This window comes from Crocodylus siamensis, chromosome 2 (genome assembly GCF_052110815.1).
Source record: "Crocodylus siamensis isolate JL-2025a chromosome 2, ASM5211081v1, whole genome shotgun sequence".
NCBI classification, from domain to species: Eukaryota; Metazoa; Chordata; order Crocodylia; family Crocodylidae; genus Crocodylus; species Crocodylus siamensis.
In genome coordinates, this window is record NC_143396.1 from 154,973,053 (window position 1) to 154,983,548 (window position 10,496).

A 10,496-nucleotide genomic window follows, 5' to 3' on the forward strand; every position below is an offset into this window, starting at 1 on the left:
ATTCTACGCAGGGTGTTTCACAATGAAGGCATTGCACAAGGTACCAAGTGAAGGCTGGCAATGTACTACCTCTGGAAGTGTAAGTCACACTCAGCCAAGACGGGTGAGTGTGAACAGGTCGATGTCGACCTGGGAGGGTGTGGGCAGCGGAGTCCCCCCGGGCTCTCGGTCCTTGGGCCGGTGCTGTTCAACATCTTCATTAGCAACCTGGATGAGGGTGTGGAGAGCACCCTGTTCAAGTTCGCTGATGACACCAGGCTGTGGGGCAAAGTGAATACGCCGGCAGGCAGGGGCCGCATCCAGGCAGACCTGGATAAGTTAGAGAAGTGGGCGGATCTGAACAGGATGCAGTTCAACAAGGACAAGTGCAGAGCGCTGCACCTGGGGAGAGGGAACCAGCATTATGGTTATAGGTTAAGGGCTGACCCTCTCGGCAACACAGAGGCAGAGAGGGATCTTGGAGTCAGGATTGACTCCAGGATGAATATGAGTCACCAATGCAACGAAGCAATAGGCAGAGCCAACTGTACCCTGTCCTGCATCAACAGGGGCATCACTAACAGGTCCAGAGAGGTCTTGCTCCCCCTCTATGCGGCGCTGGTCAGGCCGCAGCTGGAGTACTGTGTCCAGTTCTGGGTGCTGCACTTCAAGAGGGATGTGAAGGACCTGGAGAGGGCCTCTCATATGGTTGGGGGCCTCCGTGGCCAGCCCTGTGAGGAGAGGCTGAGGGACCTGAATCTCTTCAGTCTCCACAAGAGGAGACTGAGGGGGGGATCTTGTGGCTGCCTACAACCTTATCAGGGGCCAGCAGCAGGGACTTGGGGAAAATCTGTTCACCAGGACCCCGCTTGGAGTCACCAGGAACAGTGGCCACAAGCTGAGGGAGGATAGGTTTAGGTTAGATATTAGGAAGAACTACTTCACTGTAAGGGTGGCCAGAGCCTGGAACAGGCTTCCCAGAGAGGTGGTGCTCTCACCTTCCCTGGAGATCTTCAAGAGGAGACTGGACAGGCACCTGGCTGGGGTTTTATGACCCCCCCTCCCCCAGTGCTCCTTCCTGCCCATGGCAGGGGGTCAGACTTGATGATCTATTTAGGTCCCTTCTGACTCAGTGATTCTATGAAGACTACTGCTCACGTTTAACTTCGTATATTACAATCCATCTTGGAGCATGAACATTGAGTAGAGTGCTAGGTATCCCCTATTCTCTCGGGGATAGGGGTAGATATCTTCAAAATATTAACAGGACAGCCTTCAAAGATCAATAGAAATTATCACAGCTTAAAGACTTACAGAAAAGAACAGGACGTGTAACAGTACAGAAGTCTCGCTTATAGCTGGTGCTGATGCAAAGTGCGCATGTGAACATAAGTCTAGGTGCAATTTGAAAGCTGTTTTCCAGGTCAAGGGCAAGTTCTGGCCAATTAGTTGCATTGACAAACTTCTGCCAGGGAAGAGGCAAATGACTTTGGATTAGTAATGAAGATGACAAGGAAGTGATGCTCAAAAGGAACTGGAGCACAAACTGTAGGCCAGCTCCCAAGTGTAAACACACATCTCAATTGCCTATAATGGAGCCATGATGATTTACTCTATCCTTTGCGTTGAAATTTCAGTGCAGCAGAATGATTTCAACCCTGTTTAAAACTATTTCCTTGCCTGTGATTTGCCCATCTTCCAGTCCAGATTGGTGCCTGGAAAATTGAGAAAAACAAAATGAAAAGCATACTAAGATGGGGGGGAGGGGAACTGAGATAAACTAGCTTCTTGCCAAATTCCTGAGCCTCTCATACCAAAAACTATCTTACTGGACATTAGGAGGACCATAGCCATACTGCATACCTTGATTAAAAATGCTTATAGAAAAGCCAATAAGAATCAAGCCACTAAAAAAATTGATAAATTGGAGCCATTAGAGACTGCTGTTGAAAAAATAAGACTATGAATTAATACAAAGCCATCTAAAATCTGAGGAGACAAAGAGAAGTTGGTTGGGAAGTACAGGGATATACTGAGGCTTAGCTGCAACTTTGTTGATAATGTAATAAATAAAATTCAAGAGGCTCTCAAAAATATCTTATTAAAGCCACACTGTCCAAGATAACATGTTAAATTATCTTGAAAACCAGGTGATGTCACACAAAACATATGAGCCACTTGGGATCCCACAGAGGAGTATAAGGTTAGTTTTCTATGTTGACATGTGATTGCTGTTTTCCCCAGCACTATAAGGAAGGCTTTAGTCTGCCTGGCAAAATGTTAGACCTGTCTGAGGAAGGGTAATCTTTCAGATATAGAAACCAGAAAATGTATTCCAGTCCCAGCTGTACTCCAACCCACAATTATTTAATATTTCCAAGTTTGAGCCAATTGCTCATAAAAGGAGCATCAATAGGTTTTCTGAGCTAAAACTGCCACATACTAATTGGAAACTCAAAGGAAGCAGTGTGACAGGACAGAAAGAGGAAGACTCCCAGACATAAAAGAGGGAATATTGTGTACTCCAGGGTCCCGGGGAATTGCAAAATTTATATGAAATCATGTGTTATCTGTTGTGTTCTCTTGTTCCTTTCTTAATGATGAAAGGTGATGTTATGATCTACAAGGAGTGATGAACGCTCCACAAAACAGCTTCCAACACATTTATTGATAGCAGTAATACGTTCCTCCTTTGTTTCATTGCTCTTATTGTATATCTGGGTCTATATTATTTGAATAATGTTTTAAAAAGGGATTTCAAATGCATATTCATTCATTTTGCTTCCTAGAATTGGGTACCACTATTATACAGCACAAACCAATTTAGATGCCTGGTTGTTTGGAAATTAGATTTAGATGCTTTTAATACCTTGAATAAAGGGGGAATTTAAGCAACTTTTAATTAAAGCTTTTAATGCTATTTTTCCCATCTCCGTTTATAGAGGTTTTTTGTTTTTTTTAAATCAGAGAGATGCTAGAAGGATTTTGTTTCAATAGTAATGGAATTTTGGAGACACATTAGCTTTTTAAAAAACACTTTTATAGTTCTATATTATTTGGATTCCAGGCACCTGTCAGTATCCAATATAAAGTCCACGGCCGTGCTGTACCAGAGGAAAAATGTCCTTAAGCTGTGTCCTGTATCCTATTACCCTGTATGCTCAACATCTACTGTTTTTTTTATTCATGCACTGCATATTACTTCAATCCTCCCCCACCCTCCCCCCACTCAAAAATTAACCCCCACTCCCTCCAGAATTGGACAGTCATAAGCTGGGAAGCCGATCAGTCTTTGATGGAATAGAAAGAAGCACAGAGGAACAGAAGCAAAACCGCTGGAGTATGGCTGCCTTGCTTCTCTCTACCAGCCTCAGGGAGGGCGGGAATAGAGTTGACACTTCAGGGTCAGAACCACAGTGTACATTCATAGCCACAGCTGCTGCAGTCAGCGTTCAGCCACAATTTCATTCTGCCTTTACAAAAAAAAGGTGCACTTTATTTGGGGCATGGCATCTGCAAGAAAATGTATGTACCATTTTTTTTAATACACACTCTGACATACCTGAATTCTGAATACTTGTGTCCCTGGTCATACAACTACTTGTAACCTTCACTTGTTAACCCAAAGCAGATTTTCATACTTCTTTAGAGTGGTTGCGCAAATCCTGGCATTGGCAATTTAAGTACTGGCTGGACAGACATTGGTTTGGAATAGTTTAGACAGGGGTGTTCCTGTTCTCAGCAAGGGTTAGATTAGATAGGCTCCTGCTGGACTTCTTTAGCTTTAAGATTCTTTAAAAAAAAGACAGGTAGATACAAAAATGAGTGTGCAGTCAGGCATGCACTGCTTGGAAGTATATAGTATTAGGTCTTACTACAATAAATAAATAAAATCATGCAGACATTCTAAAATAGGCAGTAGTCCAACAGTCAAAAACCTGCTCAGGATGCAAGGCCTGGATTCAGGTTCCTGTTCTAATGAAAATGGGACTTTGTGCATAATTATTGCTCAGATATATAACATTTCATACCAATGCAGGGCAGGAAGATATTTGGAATCTTAAAAGTTTTTTTGTAGGATAGGAAAACTGTTTCCCAGCCAGCTATAACTATAATTTTGGGAATCCCCAAATCCTTCAAAACATGGGCACTTCTATTTCTGCTGAAACTCAGGTTTAAGAATCCTGCACAAAAGGTCTCTTTGATACAGCATTTTCATATTTAAAAAACTTGGTAATTCATGATGCAAGATCATTTAGAAAAAAAAGAGAAATGTAGAAGAGTAAAACAGATATTTGAAAAGGAGAGATTAGTTATTTTCCTGTAGGTACAGGAAGAACTTTGAGTAAAAAAAGGATGGTGTCAAATGATAATGAGGTACAATCAACCACATGTGTTTTTTGCATCAGTTCTGTTTTAATCATTCCCTTGCCTCCATATACTCAGTGTTCCTTTACCAACATTAGTGTAATTCCAACTGCAACAGCAAGTGCCAGCTGGGTGCAGTATTATTAGCAATGCAGATTAGTATGGGGGAGAGAAGTTCACACTCTTGATATGTATAGAAAGTGTTAAATTGCAAAGTTGCTATTCTCTCTCCATCTCACATTGTGTGATAGTCAGACACAGCCGTTTTCTGATCTAGAGCAAACTTCTGTACATATTTTTTGCAGATAGGACTGACCTCTAAATTACATAAGGTTTCTTTAAAATCCCTTTTAGATCATCCTTGTAGCTCTCGAAGTGCAGCATAACTTTATGCAACAAAGTAAGGTCTGAAATGCTGGTCTTTTAAAAAAAGCAAGATTATGGTCAACTGGTTGAACGAAATGGATTTTCAGACTTCATAGTTGGGAGTAGATGAGCTTGTAGAATGAAGCCCTGCTTTAAAGAGTCCTTTTAGAAACAGACCACGTAAATGTTTTCCTGTTTATTGTTTTTCACTCCTACCACTATCTTTTTCCACTATCAAAGTCTGTCAGGTAAAACTTATGCACTGCAAGAAACAGAAAGGGTAGAAAGAACAGAATAAAAATACTGAAAAGGCACGTTAGTTCCACTGATCCATTCCTTTCAACTGGTTAGGCTCCTCTGTCAAGCTCACAGGACATCTGGCTGGTAGTAGTAGGAGACTTCAACTACCTTTTCAAGAAGATGGCTAAATGAAAAGGGTTTACGAAATCTCCATTATTTACCAGCTCAATCATAATCTACCTTGAAAATATGAACCGTCTCACCAGAACAGTCAGCCGGAAGGGCAGGAAAGCCACCACTTCAGCCGAGGGAAGGAGAACAGATTAGGACACATCCCCGCTACAATATTTTTCATTCAGTTTAAACTAATTTTGACATTTGAGCTTTTGGATTTTAGATTTCACACATAAACTAGACCTCTTAGAATGGTTTAATATCTTTTTACATCTATACCAATAGTAAGATTATAGTTTAGGTGCTTGAATATGGGTTTACTCTGTGGTTAATTCAGGAAATGCTTAAATTCACAGCTAGTGCTATGATTTGGGTTCCTTGCAAAGATGTGGACATCAGAAAGAGCTGGAAATCCTTACACAATTAATTTATTCCATGTTTTTCCAAAAAGAAAAAAAGATTAACTGATCAACCAGCTCATCAGGAACAACTTAATGGCAGACATCCACTGCTTTTGTATATCTCAGAATTGGCTTGAATTCAGCTCTCCATCTGACTGAGCCAAACCTTTAAAATTCAGCTCTCCCTTCTCTTATGAAAGAATTTCAGGAGGATGTAATCTAAAACAGAGGTAGTTGGCCTATCTACCCTGCCTTCTGGTCTGAAAGATAAAAATCGCCCATTTGTAGATTTGAGTTTTTTCTCCCACCCAACTGCTTTCTCTGCCTTTTCCAACCAAAAATATTTATTATCTTGGGATACCCAACATCAGCTGTTCAAATCTACCACACAACCACTACTTTGAGCCTCTGCAGAGACCTCAAGGTACCCCCTCATCTATCTAACGTCATCTGACAACTTCAAGTGGTTGAGCCACTATAGAGAACAAGGAAGCACTATGCTTTCAAAGCATATAAAAACTGGAAAAAGTGAATAAAAATGGTAGGATGAAGTAAAAAAAAGACCTCCATCTCTTTCCTCACCCACTAACAACACCAATTTAAGTCAGAAAATTGATACAGCATACCCTTTCCAGGTACACAGGAAAAAAGAAAACAAATAAACAAAATAAATAATGACTCCCAAACCTCTCATACATCTGAAAAGTGAATAGCCACCTAAAGATGGCACTCTGGACTTGTGGAACAAGTGAGAAAAGGCAGCCTTTGCTGAATAATTCTTCCCTCCAATAGTTCAATCACATTCCCAGGAAAGTCAAGAAGCAAGCCATAAAACCTGCTTAGATTAATTTGACTAATCCAAGTTACACTGGAACAGGAAGCACTTTTGCATGCATACAACAAGGCTATGGTTTCCAGAGCTCTTCAGAAAAAGCCAGCCCATGCATGGGAGAGCTCACTTCCGTAATTCTATTCTCATAAAAAGAAAGCATAGGCCACTGTGGCAAGGTCCAGTTCATAAATACAAGATTGCAAAGAACTGAGGAGGAAGTGTGTTTTTGGTCACTAGTTCATCCGAATTCTCAAGTCGCAATTATAGCTTCAAAAGCACCCTTAATAGGCTGCAGACCTTGATCAAAAAGTACCAAATATCAAATGAACAAAAAAAGAACCCTGCTGTGCTGTTCAGATACTTGTCAACTAGCTAACAAGTTTCCCTCATGGTTCAAAACCAGCTACCCACAAGTTTCCATCAAAATGATCTTGCAGACCAGCAGCAAAAGCTCACCTACATCTCAGGCATGGTTTATGAATTTAAGCTGCCTTGTGATCATTGCCATTCACCATTGCCTTTTGTTAACAATCCTTTTCTTTCCATCATGCATCTGTAGCAACTTCCTAGGATGTTCTGATACTTGGCCTTGTCATCCCTGTTTGCAGTACTGCTCAAACAACTCAGTTGCTGAGCAAACGGCAATCATCCTAACTTGGTTCTATATCAGCAGTTCTCAACCTTTTTAGAGTCCCAGAGCTCCTCCCCAACTTTTCTGAATTTGGCAATACCCCAGTTGAGAATTATTGTGCTGCCCCAATTTACCTCAGTGGATCTCACCTGCAAGTCATCAGTTCCAGGTAGAAGTGCTCCACACAGCTGGAGCAGAACCAGACCAGAAAGGACTGTGACATGAGTACTCTCCTACATCATTAGGGTTTTCTAATAAACTTAAAGCAGGCAAGAGGTCACTCATGCTGAGCCTTCCCAGTCCAACCCTGCATAGCACCTCTTGGAAACAGAGGCATACAGAGCAAATTAAAAACTGTCTCACATGCCTGCTTCCAGGAAGCGCAGGGGTGTGTGTGTGTGCGGGTGGAGGAGGTGCTGGACTAGGAAAAGTTGGACCACAAGCCAGCTCTCCTGGCTTTAGTGTTATCAGAAAACCCTAGCGAGGCAGAAGAGTGTATGCATGGTGCAGGCCTTCCCAGTCTGGCTGTATAGCAGGCATGCAGGGCAGTTTTACTTGGCTGCAGTGTTGGTACCTGCACTGAAGCACCCCTGAAGGGTCTTTCAGCACCTCAGTTGAGAATCGCTGTTCTAGATTGTGGGCCTCTACAGTTGTGGAAGATCCATCTGTAAATGCAACTCTCTTTCTTCTTTTAACAGAGATCATCTCAACTACTTCAGGAAGCAAACAATAGCCACAAGTAGCAAATCTCACCCCTTCAAATAAAAATTCTATCCATCAATCATATCTAGGCTAGATGCCATAGAACAGACAAAGAGAAATTTCAATATTCAGGGAATGTCTGAATAACAGTTTTTATTCATGACTTTAGGTTGGGCGCTATTAAGAAGATGGCCCTTTGAAAAATTTTCACATTTTTAATACTGATAGCAGAGATGCTTTAACAAATTGAAGAGAAAATATAACAGTACACATAAGTATGCGTGTATTTCATGAGACTACAACGAATTGCACTTAAAAAGAACAGACCCTTTTAGCTACGAGGTGCTGACTTGGAGAGACTATTTTCAGGGTACAGACAGAAGTGACAATTTTCACTTGATCTGGCCAGCGAAAGCAGTTTATAGCTGTGACCAAAAAAGTGCACGGCCGCAGAAGCTTAAAAAATGGCCAACATGATTGGGTAAAAATCTGACCCCTCACTGCATGAGGTATCAGATAAAGATGTTTCAAAATGCAGTCTCTTTTGTAACTTGTGTTGCTGTCTTCAGAATAGGAGGGGGGAAGGGAGTAGAGGCAGTTCAGTCAGGGGATTTCATCTCCCCTATCCCCCACCCCCGGAAGGGTGGAGCCAGTATATTGGAGCCCTCCTGAGGTGGGGAAGGGGCTCCAATACACCCAACCCCACCCTTCAGCACCAGCTGGGGAGCCCAAAAATCAAGTTCCCTCTGCTGCCTTTCCCCCCTTCCATTCTGAAAACAGCGAGCACTGGCAGAAAACTATACTTCTTGCTTTGGGAACCTGGCTACAGGCTCCCAGCCCACAACTAGATTCCCCTCCCCCCGGAACCAACTATGAACTTCTGTTTGGTCTGGGGTAATGATGTAACTTGGAACACTTTGCAAACATTGTTCCAAGTTACAGCTGGAAGCTGCAATTCTGTCTGCATCCTCAAAGACCAACCTCTCACAAGTTTTAGAATTTTTCCTTAACCAAAATACAAACCAAAAACCCCCACACAAAAACAAAACAAAAAAAAATGATTTGACATGCTGTATTACCTCATCTAAATAATCCTTTGATGTTTGATCAATAGAGATAATTTATTATATTTAATAAGCAGCTTTCAGTGAATTCAGTGCACATGTGTTTCTGGTATATTTAACATTGCTGAATAGATATAAATGAACTTTTCAAGTTGCAAATCATGGCATACAGGTAAGGTAGAAATCAAGTTATGGAATTGGATACTTTTTTTCCCCCCCTCTTTTCAGTATAGAACAAACAGGATCAGACTTTAAATAAGTCTACCCTAAAAGCCAAAATATTCCTTACCACATAGCTCTACCCTTCCTTTTGTTAAAATACTCCTAATATTAAAAAAACACGTCATATACATTTCTTTCAGAAGCTTCACAAGACTTTTACCTCCAGCATCTCTCTCCTCCCTTTCATGGGTTTTTTCCTACAAGGGTAGAGTTACAACACTCATGAATAATTTTGTATTGGTTTTTTTTTTTACCAAGTTTCAATCCCCCTCAAACTTGTATTCTTAAAAATATTCCATTATGAAGGCCAAAATACTTTGCATGTTGGTTTTAATCATGTTAACACTGAGTTTGTTATTTAAGAACTGATAAACTGTTATATTCACTGATAGTAGTTTAGGTTTCTTAAAATTAGAAACAGATTTACTTTAATTAAATATGCCAGTTTTCAACTGCTCAGGCCTCTATTTCAAAACACAGTCAAGTTATTTACATTGTGATTACCACTGGGATACTGAACACCTTAAAATCTGTATTGCTGTAAATTGTAAAATAATTTAATTGTTAGCATAGACTGATGATACTTTAAAGTACTTTAAGAGTTAGCCTCTTTGGAATAGGAACTACTCCTGCATGTATGCCCCTAAATCTCACATGCTATCATGAACAATAAGTGAGAGTGAGTTATCTAAATTCATTGTCACTTGTTTCTCCTAGTATCAAGTGTAAAGTATGGGGTTAGCTGCTGAAAAAGCTGTTTCTTGCACTTGCTAACATTCATACGGGAGGCTGACACTACACTTGAGGTGACTGTGACTTCAACACAAAAGTTTCTAGAACAGGTTAAAGCTTAAGGTAGCTCAGGGCTACTTTACAAGGGTTTTGTCTATATAGCAAATCTTGAAACATGACTACTAAGATATTCAAGTTCTAGACCATGACAACTACTGGACAATCTTAACTGTGAGGTCTTGCATTTAGGTTAAAAAATGCAATTGAGACACCAGTTTGTCTCATGAAACAACAGAAGTATGTTGAGTGAGACATCAGCTCACTGAACATAAAATCTGTTTTACTAATAAACCTATAAAAGGAAATAATAAAATTATGAAAATGGGAGCTATTAATGAAATAGCTTAGAGCACTGATTCTCAACCAGGGTGACAGGGCACTCTGGGGTGCCATGAGATCCTTTGAAGGGTGTTGCAGGAAGTATGAGGAAGTACGCAGATAAGGGCAGTCTTGGGCTCTTCCACTTTGGCCAGGAGGTAAGCACTGTAATAAATCTGCTTTAAATGGGTTGCTGCTCAATTTGTAAGTTATGGAGGGGTGCCTTGAATCTAAAAGGGTGGGAATCACTGGTTTAGACACTAAGCCTAACAAAAGCTAAATAGCATCTAACCAATAAACCACATCTTAAAAAAGGTGCTCATTATAACGCACTCTATTCTCTTTCTATATAACCATCTTTGAATAAGCAGCATGTTGTCACTGCCTAAGACTAGGTATTTATCAAA